General features: G+C 42.3%; 1 protein-coding gene across 3 annotated transcripts in view; it reads left to right on the top strand.

Moving 5' to 3' along the window:
- Positions 1-17,329, top strand: part of LOC137522659 (arylacetamide deacetylase-like 4) — a 70,604-nt gene that overhangs the window by 15,810 nt on the left and 37,465 nt on the right. The window contains exon 1 of one of the 3 annotated variants that reach the window (XM_068242730.1): positions 8,360-8,382. The exons of the other annotated variants lie outside the window; for them this stretch is intronic. The gene's annotated coding sequence lies outside the window, so the exon portion shown is untranslated. Of the gene's footprint in view, positions 1-8,359; positions 8,383-17,329 lie in introns of those variants that run through there. 3 annotated transcript variants of the gene reach the window in all.

Below are 17,329 nucleotides of genomic sequence, written 5' to 3'. Positions count from 1 at the left end.
CAGGGCCCAAATGGCTCTCTTAAGCCAGCTCTGGCTGTGGTCAGTGATACACATTCAACTTTGAGTAAGAAAAAAGTCAGGAGAAGAGAACAACTCCTTGGTCAAAACTTGGTGTGTGTGTGTGTGTGTGTGTGTGTGTGTGTGTGTGTGTGTGTGTGTGTGTGTGTGTGTGTGTGTGTGTGCAGGGCCGGGCCGAGGCATAGGCTGGAGAGGCTCCAGCCTCAGGGCGCAGTGTAGGAGGGGGAGCACAATTCATTCAGCTGTCATTCCTAATTGTGTTTGAAGCAGAAAGAAATAAGAAAAGGGGATACATAGCAGTGACTGCAAGCCAGATAACTAGATATTAAGGTTTTGGGGAGGTTGTGGGCCCTGTGGTGCTTTATAGTCTAGTAGCAATCAGTGTGTGATGGCTTGGGTGGGAGGGATGGAGGGGCGCACTTTGGTGTCTCAGCCTTGAGTGCTGGAGGACCTTGTCCCGCCTCTGTGTGTGTGTGTGTGTGTGTATGTTTTGAGCCCTTTGTGTGAATAAGTAATGGTGTGAACACATGCCTGAGTACTGTTGCCCGCGGCAATCAGGACTCCATCCCTTGGGCATAGGAGTGGTAGGTAGAGTGTGCACCCTATCCTGTGTCTCTAGGTCAATATGGGTGCTCAAGTCATGGTCACTGGTTAAAAGCCAAGGCAAACAAAGTAGGAATAGATTGGCACTCCATGCATTCTAATAATCTTTATTGCTGCAAACAATCCATAATCCCTTGGGTGACAGTTTGAGGCGAGTTCTGTACTGACTGAGACAAAAATAAATACAACTCTATTTATACAGAGAAGACTTTTATATATTACAGCTTGCACCGTTTTCTGTCTCCATAAACCCCAGGGATCTTATTACAGCTATGAATATCCATGGAGGTCCCTAGGACAAGAGTAAAGAGAGACCTCTCCGGTATGGACACAGTCCCCCGCCTTTATTTCCGTCCTTAGAGATGAGAGGTTTGCACTGTAATCCCCATTAATTAAACCCTTGCTGTTGAACTATTTATTCGAATAGCCTTGTTGCATTAAAGGAGGAAAGGAGATTTTTAGCTGGTGGTGAAGTTGGGCTTTTGAAAAGTAAATCCTATGAAATATTTTAATACCATCTGGGAAACAGAACATACATTGTTCACTTTCTGGTCTCCTTCTGGAATTTGAAGAAAAATTAGAAGTAATCACATTCTTTCTGAGGATACTCAGCGTGAGCCATGTTGAATAAGAGCACATTAAGGTTTCTCAGAGGCCATTTTTTTGAAAGGTCTAAATTATTCTGGCTGGAACCTCACACAATTATATTGTTCATGTTCTGCATGACCCTGCACTTACCACATATCCGATGTCAGAGGAAGAGCATATCCATTTTTGGTCTGTTTTATTGTGCAGAGCTGAACTTATTTTTTCCTTAAACAATCACATTTTATTGTAAATTGTTATTTAACCCATTCGCGTTCCGTCGTTTTCACTTGAGAAATGTTCACCTCCCATTCATTAGCCTATAACTTTATCACTGCTTATCACAATGAACTGATCTATATCTTGTTTTTTCCACCACCAATTAGGCTTTCTTTGGGGGTACATTTTGCTAAGAGCCACTTTACTGTAAATGCATTTTAACAGGAAGAATAAGAAAAAAACGGAAAAAATTGATTATTTCTCAGTTTTCAGCCATTATAGTTTTAAAATAATACATGCCTCCATAATTAAAACTCACGTATTGTATTTGCCCATATGTCCCGGTTATTACACCGTTAAAATTATGTCCCTATCACAATGTATGGCAACAATATTTTATTTGGAAATAAAGGTGCATTTTTTCCGTTTTGCATCCATCACTATTTACAAGTTTAACCACTTGAGGACCCACCCTTTACCCCCCCTTAAGGACCAGCGTTGTTTTAGCTGATCTGTGCTGGGTGGGCTCTGCAGCCCCCAGCACAAATCAGGGTGCAGGCTGAGCGACCAGATCGCCCCCCTTTTTTCCCCACTAGGAGGATGATGTGCTGGGGGGGTCTGATCGCTCCTGCCTGCCGGGTGCTGCGGGGGGGGGGGGGCACCTCAAAGCCCCCCTCCGCGGCGAAATCCCCCCCCCCCCTCCCTCTCCTACCTGGCCCCCCTGGTGATCCGGGCTGCACAGGACGCTATCCGTCCTGTGCAGCCAGTGACAGGCTGTCCCCTGTCACATGGCGGCGATCCCCGGCCGCTGATTGGCCGGGGATCGCCGATCAACCTGTTTATATTGGGAATTAAATTGCAACATAACCGCATATTGAAAAGCATTAGAGCCACTTTCCCTATTGTCTCTATTAATTACACCTCCTTGATGTCTGTAATAATTCATCCCTCTCCTTGTACATCATATCCTCCGATATTTTTTCCAAGTATTTCCGATTATATCCTTTCTCCACAAATCTTTCTATTAACATTTCTGCTTGCAAGATATAATCACTAACCGCTGAGACTAGATGGATATTTGATTTGCAAACATTGTCGCCTGGTGGGTTGAATGTCGAGCTGGACATTAACTGTTTTATAGCTGACGATTGATAGGAAGCACGAATATGGGTAAACATGTGACAAGTGTACCTAAAAGCTATCTGCAATGTATGTTGGGATGGTAAAACAGGGCACAGTCGGGTGGGTACCTAATGTGCACTATGAGGTAATTCCCCTTTTCTGTGGATCGATGGATATGAAGGAGGGGGTCAGTAATTGTGTTAGACCTTTTGATGATGGCTCTCACCGTGTCAGCCTTTTGGGAGTATAAGATGAGGAATGCCAGAAAGGTTAAAATGTTTGAAAGATGAAGGATGGATTATGCTGTAATTAAAAATGTGTGAGAACTAGAAGGCGATGCATAATCTATGAATTGCATTAATAGAGGAACCGGAAAGTTCTATGCTGGAGACCCCCTTATAAATTAACCCCTGTCCCGGTAGAGATTAAAAAGATAGAATAGAGATATAACAAGAATAATGATGCTGCTTTAACAGCATTTAGGTAATGGGTGGGAAGGTTTATGCTGCATATTTTAAATTAACTGTTGCCCCTTTAAGAGGTTTAAAAGATGTAAAAAGATAGAATAGAGATAGAACAATAACAGTGAATCGCTTTATTATGCAGGCATTAGACCGCTAACGGATGGTGTAGTGGCACCACCACCTTAGCGGTCACGCTCCTCAAGGGGAGTGTAGTTCTTAGGGGAAAAGATATATCTCATATGTGAAGTTACGCGGTTGAAACGCGTTTTATGGGAGGTTATTGGGCTGTCAGACAGTCGGTTGCCCTTGGGCGGGGAGATGAGTGGGAGCAGAAACTTTAACCAATAGCGGAGCGTTTCTGGTATCCCCAGGGAATTATGGGTAATGTAGGCGCGAAATGAATTTAGTATGCCGGAGAAGGCTGCTCAAACAGGAGAGTGATGAGTGACATGTAACTGAGCCAATTGCAGAGCTCAAATTCTGAGACCACTAGAGGCTGGTGGGTAATGTAGGCACCTATAGACCAATTGCGGAGTAGGATGAGGATTTAACCAATGAGTGATTAACCCTCCTGGCGGTTTGTAACAATCCGCCAGGGGGCAGCAAATACGTTTTTTTAAAAAAAAATTTTTTTTTTCATGTAGCGAGACGAGGTCTCGCTACATGATAGCCGCTGCTCGGCGGCATCCCCCCAGCCCCTCCGATCGCCGCCGGCGATCGGAGATCAAGAGATCCCGTTCAAAGAACGGGATCTCTTGGAGGGCTTCCCCCGTCGCCATGGCGACGGGGCGGGATGACGTCATCGACGTCGTGACGTCAAAGGGGACTCCGATCCACCCCACGGCGCTGCCTGGCACTGATTGGCCAGGCAGCGCACGGGGTCTGGGAGGGGGGGCAGCTGCGGCGACGCGTATAGCGGCGGATCGGCGGGTAGCGGCGGCGATCGGACACTGCACGCAGCTAGCAAAGTGCTAGCTGCGTGCAGCAAAAAAAAAATTATTCAAATCGGCCCAGCGGGGCCTGAGCGGTGCCTCCCGGCGGCATAGCCCGTGCTCAGCAAGGGCTTACCGCCAGGGAGGTTAATAGATTATGCTGACACCTGAGGGCATGTGACGGTGTGGGCAGAGTATAAAGCGTCCTCTCGCTCTGATTGGCTTAAGCCCCTGATGAGTCATGAGACGAAACTAGTTGGGCGGAGCCTAAGGAGCGAGGGACGCTGAACGAGCTCAAGGATTTTATATGCGCATTGTTGCTGGAAATTTGTGAGTGCACTTCTTTTTAATACCTTTTAATAAAAAACGGTTTTACACTATGCCGGTCCCTGTCTGAGTTTCAGGGAAATTGCTGCTGAAGGAGGAGTATTGAGAGTATCTATGAAGCGCTACTGCTGGTCTGTGCTGGGTCAGCCATGAAGTCTGGTGAGAGGCTTCATTGAGTGTTTGGTGGAGGGGCACGTGGTGACTCGTAATCTCGGGGAGCACTGGTGCTTACTTTAGCCATATCACTTACCAACAGTATTACACTATTGCGATTTTCTCTGTTTTATGCCCCCATGATTTGAGGACACAGGAAGATCTAGGATACATCTGGGACACTCGCTGAACCACTGGCTGGGCCAGGAGCACTATGAGCTGTTCCTGAAAAGGCAGCTTAGAATCTGGTGAGCGTTTATTGGTCACTGTGTCACAGGAAGATTGTTTTCTGCATCCTATGAGAGTCTGGAGATAGCTGCATATGAACTTTATTTTGGGACTTTTTATTCAGTGAACTGCAAAGGTCATGAGGGACCTACCTTTGGCTATTTTATTGTAGAGCGCCCTGGTTTATTTAAAATTTACTAAATATTTACATGTTTTTTTTTTTTTATTGTAATGTTTTTTTTTTTTTTAATATTAAACATTTTATTTGGGTAGTTTTGGGAGGGTGGCAGATAAACAGTAGTGTTATAATGTGAATCTGTGTTGTTTTTCATTTTTTTTTACTTTTAGTTGTAGTATTACTTTTTGGCCACAAGATGGCGGCCATGAGTTTGTTTACATGATGTCACTCTAAGCGTAACACACGCTTAGAGCGACGCATGGGGGAGGTAACAGCCAGAAAAGGCGCAGCTTCCGAGAGAAGCTGTCGCTTTTTCAGCGGGGGAGAGGAATCAGTGATCGGGCACCATAGCCCGATTCACTGATTGCCTGGCTAACGAACCGCGGGCCGGGAGCGCGCGGTAGAGCGCATGGTACCTGGACGTAGTTTCTACGTCCAGGAACCAAAATAGGTTAAAGAGACAACATACAAGAATTGTAATTGGTTTACCATAATAACAAACAGCTTATCAGTCCTGTAATTAGCAGGTGGAGACAATTCATCCCTAGTTACTAAGGCCCAGTGCACACCAAAACCACTAGCAGATCCGCAAAACTCTAGAGGTTTTTGGAGCAGATTTCAGAGCGATTCTAGGCATGTTTAGAGAGGTTTTCTAAACATGCCTAGCTTTTTCTGGAGCATTTTTGTGCAGCAGATGTCATATATTGTTACAGTAAAGCTGTTACTGAACAGCTGCTGTAACAAAAAGGTCTGGAAAACCACTCTGATCTAGCGTTTTTCCGAGCGGTTTGCGCTTTTCCTATATTTTACATTGAGGCAGAAACGCTTCTGCAAACCGCAAAAGTGCTGCAGGACCCACATTTGTGGTTTGCTAAAAACCTCAAACTGCTGGTGTGTACCATCCCATTGAGATACATTAGCCAAGCGTTTTCACAGGCGGAAGCGGTTTGCGAAACGCTTCAAATACCGCTCGGTGTGCACCAGGCCTATGAAACTATGGACAGAATTTCTTCTCCTGCATTTGATAAAATGCAGAAAAGTTGACATTTAGGTAAGTGACTTCCTAACCTTTTAAGACTAATACACAAAAGAAGAAGATATGGTTGATTACCGCCTTAGCCAATAATCAGTCATGTGTACGGCTGACGGCGACCTCCAACCCGCAAGCAATATGCCAGGTGGTTCTACTCACTCCCAGCGACACTAATCCATCACCAATCCCATTGTTCGCGCCACACCGTTCATTGCCCCTCCGTTGTGCTCCCACCCCTGCATAACAACCCAGCGCGTCGCCAGCTAACTGTGTAGTGTGTGCAGCCCGGCCGAATGACATGCCCAAGGGCATCAGTTGCTGATCCCCGACAGGCGACATCCGTCAAAGGTGTGTACACACCTTAACATGGAGAGGACCTCTGGACTGTGATTGCTTGTTTTAGGATTCTTTTCAAATATTTTTATTGAAAATTTTTATAATAAAGGGGAAACAATTATGTATAACATTGCATACAATCAGTACAAACACAGCGGCAATGGAAAGTAATAGACTGGGGGGCGTGGCTAGCTGCAGAGCTGAATGGCTGCCTGAGACCAGAGCTCTCTGCTAGAATACCCTGGTAAGCGGCTAAAAGCAGTCTGAGAAGCCTCTATTTTATCACAGAATGATGGCTGAACTCACTGAGGAGGAATACCAGTGGAGGAAGGCGAAATCTGGGAGGAAAAACAGCTCTCCAGCTCTGAGAAGACTGACAGATTACTACCCTGCAGAAAAGCAAGATGGCCACCGCTATCCCCAGCAGGCCAGGACTCCTTCTCCCCTGCACACTCCATCCCCTCTACAGCAAAGGAATCGCTTTGCCTCTCTATCTACACCATACCCCAGGGGCCATCAGGCGATATATGAAGAGGACAGCGATGAGGAGGAACATCAGCGGCAACAGCCGTCCAAGAAGAGCCGCGAGCGGAGCCCACTGAAGCCGGGACCCACAGTAGCGCAGCTGGCCGAGTCAGAGAACCAGGAAGCCGGTAAGCTACTAACGGGAACGCATGCGTACGAAAATCCGCATCCCAATGCAATCCCTATGGGAACCCATGCGTACACAAATCCGCATCCCGGCTCCCAGGCGTACGGAAATCCGCATGCTCCAAAGCATCCCCAGGCGTACGGAAATCCGCATACAGATGCCCAAGCGTACAATCAAGCAGGGAGAAACAGTCAACTCCTACCCAGACCCTCCTTTTACCCAGCTCCTGTTACTGACACATTAGATCCTCTTGAATCATTCCCAATTACTGACCAGCCCATCTCCCAGCAATTTCTGAAGGACATCTTACTCTCCTTCAGAGCAGATGCAAAAAGAGACATGCAGGCACTTTTTAATCATGTCACCCAGCTGGAAGAGGTAACTGACAACAGAATCTCCAAGTTAGAACAACGCATAGAGGAAATGACTATAGCTCATAACGAGTTAGTTGACTCACAAAGGAATCTCATAACACAAAACAAATGGATGAAGGAAAAAATATCAGATAACGAGGATAGAAATAGGAGGAACAACATAAAGATAAGAGGAGTTCCAGAATCTGTGGGCACTAATGATCTCAAAGACTTTGTGAAAGACATTCTTAAAACAACCTTTCCAGCTTTAACTGAAAGCGAACTCACAATAGACAGAGCCCACCGCCTTCCCAAACCTTCTCATCTCCCCAAACATCTACCCTGTGATGTTATCACACACATCCATTTTTTCCCTGCCAAAGAAATGTTACTCTCTGCGACTAGAGGAGGAAAGAAACTTCCCCGACCATACCAAGACCTGGCTCTCTACCAGGACCTTTCCCAGGCAACCCTCCATGCGAGAAGACAATTCGCAGAGATTACCACTACTCTACGACACAGAAAGATAGACTATTCCTGGGGATTCCCACCGAAGCTTTTGATCTCAGACAACGGTGTGACGTACGCTGCTAAAAGCCCAAAGGAAGCTTACTGCCTTTTGGAAAAATGGAACATTCCTATCTTCGTACCAAGAGATCCCAGGAGGGATAAACCAATCTATCAGGTTACCTTATCCAAGCAATTAGTCTCTCCAAAACAACAGGATTGAGCCGCAACAAGATATGGATACTACTCAGCCACCATCAAACCCAAGAGAAGAAGACAACTCTGCTGAGGCTACCTCAGTTTCTTAGAAGAATGCGTATTCAGCCACAAAACTTTTCCCCACAAGAAACCCTTTCCCTAGGGAACGTTGTACCTTTCCCTAAGGTATACGGTTTTTGGATCAAGGCCACATTGTGGTCATTGTCTACTAACATTCTTTGATCCAATTCTGAACTTTCGTTGTGTGACAGAGTCATTATGAATGACTTTGCTGTCACTAGTGTTACTGTTATTGTTACTTTTCTTTTTCTGTTGACTTCACTCTTTATATTCACAGGTCTAAGTATGGACTTTAGTTTTCTGTCAGATGACTTTGAGATGTCTGTCTGGAATTTCTTTTCCTTCCCAGGAAACTTTGTAAAAAGGAAATATCTACACACAACTTCTGGAATAGTAAGTGATTATGTTTCCCACAGGTTTATCATGTCTTTTATAAAGCTAAAATTATTTACTCATGTCACATGATCTCAATCTACTCTCCCTGAACGTAAGAGGCCTAAATTCCCACAGAAAGAGATATCTGCTACAAAACCACAAAAGAAAAGCGTCCATGACACTATGAATCAATATATGAAACCAACTCCATGGTAATAATAATGTAAGGTAAGTTTATTAAGGATATCATGACAATAAAAAACAAGTAAAAACAGTCAGCACGGGTGAACAACGGGTGGGGTACTCAAACAACGCTCTGAATTACACATAGGTAATATAGGTCTGGTATGACACTGAAGTAAAGAGCATGAATATTGCCCAGGGGCAAGCACACATAGAGAACTGTGAGAGCACAGGACCAAGCATATAACTGACTAAGCCGAATGGCAACCATATAAGGAGTGACCCGTAATGAGTCACACCAGTCCGCATGAACATAAATAATGTTGTGGTCAGACTGTGCACTTACCCGCAGGAAGAGACCCCAACCACCGAAGCCCCACTGCTGCGCGCAATCTCACGCGTTCCGGACCCCTGTCCTTCGTCGGAGATATCAGCGCACTACAGCTGATACCCTTTATACTAAACCCAGGAAGACGCCGAGTACTGGTGGGCGTGGCCACGCCCACCGCCGGACTGTGCTTGTGCGTCAATACGCACGCACCCAGTCAGGCCACCGTAGCAGCCAAGCCTCGTAATCGTGAGTTCCGCTCCCAGGGAAAATGCACAGTCTTAATAAACCAATGCAGTAACACGGCATGAATAACTAACAATATTACAATAATACATACATATATTACAACGGATTGCCCAAGGCAACACTAGCAGAAGATAAAAAATACAAAAATATATAAAAAAATATATATATGCAGTATATATCATGTACATAATTCCATGCTTCTGAATGGGGACAACAAAACCCCCGGTGACATCTTGTGGAGAAGAATAGAACTGCAGACGCCATACATCAAATGCATAATACAAGAGATACAATATGTCTAATCATTATTTGAACAATCAATTAGAGGACACAAAAATCTAATTTAATTGTATATACAAGAATTTAAATATAGATATAAATAAATGCTATCAAAGTGAAAGATATGCATACCATAAATAACCAATATACTAACAACAATAAATAAATACAATAATTTTATGTGAGAAAGAGAGAGGAGATTTATCTATTATATATATGTATATATATATATACACATGCACAACCAATAAATATCAGTAGACTCGTGCATGTGTATATAACACCAGTAATTATACTAATCATCATGCAAAGTGCTGGAGTGCATATAGGGTGTGTATAAAGTGCATAAATATGTACATATAATTGATTAGTGCAACAAAATGAGCTATCAATCAAAATGGCTCATGTTAGTGTCTAAAGGTCGTGAATCCATGTGTGAGGTCTTGCATCTTCAGCCAAGGTAGATACAAGAATGTGCCCATCCTAAATGTGCTTCCACCTGAAGATAAATAATCAATTAATAATTAATAAATAACTCCATAAAAATATGTGACGAAACCATGGTGTGCCACAAACACCACCACAAACCAAACAATCAATGGTATCTGTATTACTCACTCCTACAGGAACCAAAACCACCGTGTGTGATTACAATTTGAGCATGACCAACCCATACTACATGATGACTAATTCCTGCCAGACAAGATAAAGCCAAACGTGTGCCAGCCCAATTTATGGGCCCCAAGAAATTGTGCAAAAAATCCTTGTGCAAACAACCCAATCCAGTGATATACTGGGCTTCTGTACATGTTACTCACACCCATGTACAGGGCCAAAATACAAGTGCTCATGATGAAAGCCACCCCTGGTACTTACTTCCAGGAGATGGGTATAATCCAAACTAGTGCAAAACACACAAATACTCATACATGGTATGCATAAAAACGAGAGATTTTACACTCACATCCAAAATGAGGCATTTTGATTCCGATAATGGCTGCCCTCCAGACACAGAGACACACAGAGATAGGAGCTAACAGTTCATAAATCTACAGGCCACCAGAGATGCATAGGAATATATAACACAGGACACACAAACCTGGCAAGACATAAACAAAAGGTTAGAACCACAGAATCTTAAACCACACATGAACACATGAGTACATGAAAAGATGAGGAGGCAAAGAACCCATCACCATGAAAACCATAGGCACATAGCGTCTATTGGGGAAGAAAGCAGCCAAAGCTGAATTCTTCGTTGAGGCCCATGGGGGCTCTCGTTTGAAGCCTAAAAATCCATTTCAGCTCAGCCCTCAAAAGTTTGTTGCTGATATCTCCACCCCTGACACTAGGCCTGATGACTTCGAGTCCACAAAATAGCCAATCATGCAAGGAGCCCCCATGTCTGTTGAGGGCATGCATTGCTAATACTGATATGGTTTTTCCTTTCTCAAGATCACGTCCAGCCAATCTCACGACTGAACAGTGTTTTTGTAGTCTTAACTTAAGGGCATTTCTCGTCTGGCCAACATACTGCCATCCACACGGGCATTGAATCAAATATACTACAGCACACGTTTTACAATTAATAAAATTATTAATGTAAATGTTTTTGCCCGTATGTTTATTGATGACCATCTTTGTTCTCCGCATGTTTGAGCACATATTACAACTCCCACATATTACAACTCCCACATTGTACTCCATACAATAGCCAATGGAATCAATTACGTTTATTGTTGGAAAAACATTGGGGAATACTGAGAAACGATAATGACCTAAGACCCTTTCTGACTGAATATCCATGTATCACGCCAAAGAGAGCCCCCACACTGAGGAACATCTTATGCAGGAGTCATTATGAAGGGTCTAAACATGGTTCATCCTTAAAAGGCAGCTTCCCATGTGGGAGTTGTAGTATGTGCTCAAACATGCGGAGAACAAAGATGGTCATCAATAAACATACGGGCAAAAACATATACATTAATAATTTTATTAATTGTAAAACGTGTGCTGTAGTATATTTGATTCAATGCCCGTGTGGATGGCAGTATGTTGGCCAGACGAGAAATGCCCTTAAGTTAAGACTACAAAAACACTGTTCAGTCGTGAGATTGGCTGGACGTGATCTTGAGAAAGGAAAAACCATATCAGTATTAGCAATGCATGCCCTCAACAGACATGGGGGCTCCTTGCATGATTGGCTATTTTGTGGACTCGAAGTCATCAGGCCTAGTGTCAGGGGTGGAGATATCAGCAACAAACTTTTGAGGGCTGAGCTGAAATGGATTTTTAGGCTTCAAACGAGAGCCCCCATGGGCCTCAACGAAGAATTCAGCTTTGGCTGCTTTCTTCCCCAATAGACGCTATGTGCCTATGGTTTTCATGGTGATGGGTTCTTTGCCTCCTCATCTTTTCATGTACTCATGTGTTCATGTGTGGTTTAAGATTCTGTGGTTCTAACCTTTTGTTTATGTCTTGCCAGGTTTGTGTGTCCTGTGTTATATATTCCTATGCATCTCTGGTGGCCTGGAGATTTATGAACTGTTGGCTCCTATCTCTGTGTGTCTCTGTGTCTGGAGGGCAGCCATTATCGGAATCAAAATGCCTCATTTTGGATGTGAGTGTAAAATCTCTCGTTTTTATGCATACCATGTATGAGTATTTGTGTGTTTTGCACTAGTTTGGATTATACCCATCTCCTGGAAGTAAGTACCAGAGGTGGCTTTCATCATGAGCACTTGTATTTTGGCCCTGTACATGGGTGTGAGTAACATGTACAGAAGCCCAGTATATCACTGGATTGGGTTGTTTGCACAAGGATTTTTTGCACAATTTCTTGGGGCCCATAAATTGGGCTGGCACACGTTTGGCTTTATCTTGTCTGGCAGGAATTAGTCATCATGTAGTATGGGTTGGCCATGCTCAAATTGTAATCACACACGGTGGTTTTGGTTCCTGTAGGAGTGAGTAATACAGGTACCATTGATTGTTTGGTTTGTGGTGGTGTTTGTGGCACACCATGGTTTCGTCACATATTTTTATGGAGTTATTTATTAATTATTAATTGATTATTTATCTTCAGGTGGAAGCACATTTAGGATGGGCACATTCTTGTATCTACCTTGGCTGAAGATGCAAGACCTCACACATGGATTCACGACCTTTAGACACTAACATGAGCCATTTTGATTGATAGCTCATTTTGTTGCACTAATCAATTATATGTACATATTTATGCACTTTATACACACCCTATATGCACTCCAGCACTTTGCATGATGATTAGTATAATTACTGGTGTTATATACACATGCACGAGTCTACTGATATTTATTGGTTGTGCATGTGTATATATATATATACATATATATAATAGATAAATCTCCTCTCTCTTTCTCACATAAAATTATTGTATTTATTTATTGTTGTTAGTATATTGGTTATTTATGGTATGCATATCTTTCACTTTGATAGCATTTATTTATATCTATATTTAAATTCTTGTATATACAATTAAATTAGATTTTTGTGTCCTCTAATTGATTGTTCAGATAATGATTAGACATATTGTATCTCTTGTATTATGCATTTGATGTATGGCGTCTGCAGTTCTATTCTTCTCCACAAGATTTCACCGGGGGTTTTGTTGTCCACATTCAGAAGCATGGAATTATGTACATGATATATACTGCATATATATATTTTTTTATATATTTTTGTATTTTTTATCTTCTGCTAGTGTTGCCTTGGGCAATCCGTTGTAATATATGTATGTATTATTGTAATATTGTTAGTTATTCATGCCGTGTTACTCCATTGGTTTATTAAGACTGTGCATTTTCCCTGGGAGCGGAACTCACGATTACGAGGCTTGGCTGCTACGGTGGCCTGACTGGGTGCGTGCGTATTGACGCACACGCGCAGTCCGGCGGTGGGCGTGGCCACGCCCACCAGTACTCGGCGTCTTCCTGGGTTTAGTATAAAGGGTATCAGCTGTAGTGCGCTGATATCTCCGACGAAGGACAGGGGTCCGGAACGCGTGAGATTGCGCGCAGCAGTGGGGCTTCGGTGGTTGGGGTCTCTTCCTGCGGGTAAGTGCACAGTCTGACCACAACATTATTTATGTTCATGCGGACTGGTGTGACTCATTACGGGTCACTCCTTATATGGTTGCCATTCGGCTTAGTCAGTTATATGCTTGGTCCTGTGCTCTCACAGTTCTCTATGTGTGCTTGCCCCTGGGCAATATTCATGCTCTTTACTTCAGTGTCATACCAGACCTATATTACTTATGTGTAATTCAGAGCGTTGTTTGAGTACCCCACCCGTTGTTCACCCGTGCTGACTGTTTTTACTTGTTTTTTATTGTCATGATATCCTTAATAAACTTACCTTACATTATTATTACCATGGAGTTGGTTTCATATATTGATTCATAGTGTCATGGACGCTTTTCTTTTGTGGTTGTGTATATGATAGATCCATAGACATGGATATAGGTTCAGTTATTTCCTTTGTACTCTGCTTTGTGGTGTTTCAGTTAGTGTTTGAAATATCTGCTACAAAAACTAATTAAGGAAGAACATATTGACATATTATGTATACAAGAAACCCATCTAAATAAACAAGGAGCACAAAAATTGAAATTACACCAATTTACCCAAATTTATCATTCCAATCTTATTAAAAATAAAAAATGTGGAGTCCTCATCGCGGTGAAAGACTCAGTAGGCCTACAAGTCGAAAACACTTTCACCGCAAATGACGGCAGAATGGTAGTTATAGTCGGCAAAATCAATTCACAAGATGTAACTATAGCCAACATATATGCACCTAATACACATCAGGTAAATTACTTGAACAAAAAACTGGCAAAAATTAACCAACTCAAGAAAGGCCACCTGTTCATATCAGGAGACCTTAACGCAGTGGTAGATATACAATCAGACTGCACATCTAGCCGTAAAAGACCCCCCACTTCAATCCAACCCACTTTGACCAAGGCTGAACTTTATGATGTTTGGAGATGTCATCATCCTACAGAGAAAACATACACCTTCTACTCCCCAATACATAAAACCTTCTCTAGAATTGACTACTGTCTGATGGATAGGTTCTCTTTACCCCTAATTTTAAACGTTAACATTGGCCCTAGAGTCTGGTCAGACCACTCTCCTTTATTTACGAAAATTCAGCTTCAAAGCACCACCCAATCATACAAGAATTGGAGAATGAATAATTATACACTAAACTCCGAACACTCTTTCCCCCAAATCAAAACAGAACTCCTAGAATACTTTAAATTTAACGACACTCAACAAATATCCAGATCAATTCTTTGGAATGCCCACAAAGCTTTCATAAGAGGAATTTTTATCAAACACAGCGCCATACAAAAGAAAAAATACAGGGAAAAAACAGATAAACTACTTAATAAAATCAAATCTTTAGAATCCGAAATTTTTACAAAAAAGAAAACAGATCTAATTCCAATCTTAGAACAAACTCGTCATAAATTGGCAGACTGTTTATACATATACTATGACAAATGGCAAATAATGCTTAAAGAAACCTCCTACTATGAAAGGAATAAAGCGGGCAAAGCTATGGCAAGAATGATTAAAGGCCGTAGAATATACCAACGCATCATAAAAATAAAACACCCCCAAACTAAGAATTTAGTATATCACCCACAGGATATAGTAGAAGCCCTCGCCTCATACTATGAGACCTTATACAATCTTCAAACAGATCCCAACACTCATGTCCCCTCCCCAATGGAAATTGATAAATACTTGGAAAAAGTCAAACTACCAGCCTTATCTGAATTTGAGAAAAAATACACAGGAGTGCCTTTCCACCAGCAGGAAGTACAACTAGCCATTAAAACTTTAAAAAAGGAGAAGGCACCAGGGGTTGATGGCTTCACTAACGCATACTACCAAAAATTTAGTGACACTTTAGTCAAACCTCTTACTGAAATGTTCAATGAGGTAGCAACCCTTGGTTCCCCAAGGAAAACCTTTCAGCCATAATTACTACAATCCCCAAAGCGGGGAAAGACCCTACGGATCCTGGAAATTACAGGCCTATATCGCTCCTCAACACCGACATCAAGATTTATGCTAGAGTCATTGCGAATAGGCTTGCCCCCGATTCCACAGTTAATCCACCCTGATCAAGTGGGATTTGTTAAGGGGAGATCGACTAATGATGGTACTAGAAAGGTACTTGCTTTGTTGCATGAACTTAGACTCTGTCGGACGCCTACGATCTTCGTCTCCTTGGACGCTGAAAAGGCGTTCGACAGAGTCAATTGGGTATACATCCCGAAAGTTTTGTCAAAATTTGGTATGTCAGAATTTTTACACAAAGCTATATCTGCATTATATGGTCAACCATCTGCAAGAGTATCTTCCTCAGGCTCCACTTCTTCTTCCTTCAATATCACTAACGAAACTCGCCAAGGTTGTCCCCTTTCACCCTTGATATTCATCTTAACATTAGAACCTTTAGCCCAAAAATAAGAGACAATCCCTCAACCCACGGCGTACCCCCTAAATCATCGAACACTAAACTAGGCCTATACGCCGACGATATACTTCTCTATTTACAGAAACCCCTTACTTCCCTCCCCAATTGAAATAAGGAATTAGAATACTTCTCAAAGATTTCATTTTACAAACTGAACCATACGAAAACAATTATCCTCCCCTGTCATGTACCAAAAGCCACGATAGACAAACTACAGAAGTGATGCCAATTCACCTGGACAGACAAATCTGTAAAATATCTGGGTATCCAGATTACCCCCACAGTAGCCCAACTATTTAGAGAAAACTACCAACCTTGGTTATCCAAATTAAAATCACAGCTAGAAGACCTCAATAAATTAGAATTTTCCTGGATAGGCAGAGTAAACGCCTTTAAGATGATGATACTCCCACAACTCCTTTATTTATTTAGAAACTTCCCCATTAGAATCCCCCAACAATTTTTCATTAGCCTACAAAAATTACTCAACAAATTCATCCTGTTAAACAAACATTCAAGATTTTCAAACAAGATATTAACGCTCCCTATCTCCAATCTTGGTTTTGGTACCCCAGACCTTAAAAAATATTTTAAGCGACCATAATAGAACAATCTAGAACAGTTTGGTCAGGGGACTCTTCAAAACAGTGGTACACCATCGAAGAGGAACAATTAGCTACTGGATCCTACAAGCTATTTCTTCTGTCTAGATTAGTCTGGAAGGTCCAACAAAATATAAAAAACCCAGTTTCAGCCAATATGCTTAGAATCTGGAAAATATTGCTGAAAATCTATAAAAACGATACTCTAGCTGTTGAGATGCCTACTCCTCTGACAACACTCAATGCTGTTATTAAGGATATAAGCTTAACAATCGAAAACTGGACTTCCTGCGGCATTATGGACATAAAGGACCTGCTTGTAGATTCTAAAATTAGATCATTTGAAAACTTGATTGAACTATTTAGTATTTCCCAAAACCGATGAACCAATTTATTTTAAAGTGCATAGATTCCTAGCCAGACACCCCCTATCCTATCCTAACTATCCTACAAATCTTTAAGGAAATCCTCACACTGTACTAACCACCAAGAAAGTTTCCTTAAATGTGTGTGGAAATGGTATATGTCACCAGAAAAGATCAGTAAGTTCGATCATAAAGCCTCCCCCCTCTGCTTGAGAGGATGTAATGAAAATGGTTCTCCCCTACATATATTCTGGAGCTGCCCCAAACTTCGAAAGATGTGGAAAGACATAGAATCTTGCCTCAAAAAACTCCCAGTATCATTGGAAACTATACCCCCTTCTATGTCCCTCTTGCACCTTGGAACTATGGACCTGCCCCCCAAAGAACGACTAATAATGAATCACATTTTTATCACTACTAGA

This window comes from Hyperolius riggenbachi, chromosome 6, assembly GCF_040937935.1.
Source record: "Hyperolius riggenbachi isolate aHypRig1 chromosome 6, aHypRig1.pri, whole genome shotgun sequence".
NCBI lineage: Eukaryota > Metazoa > Chordata > Amphibia > Anura > Hyperoliidae > Hyperolius > Hyperolius riggenbachi.
Note: the sequence above shows the minus strand (reverse complement) of the source record. Positions and strands in the feature narration are given on the sequence as shown.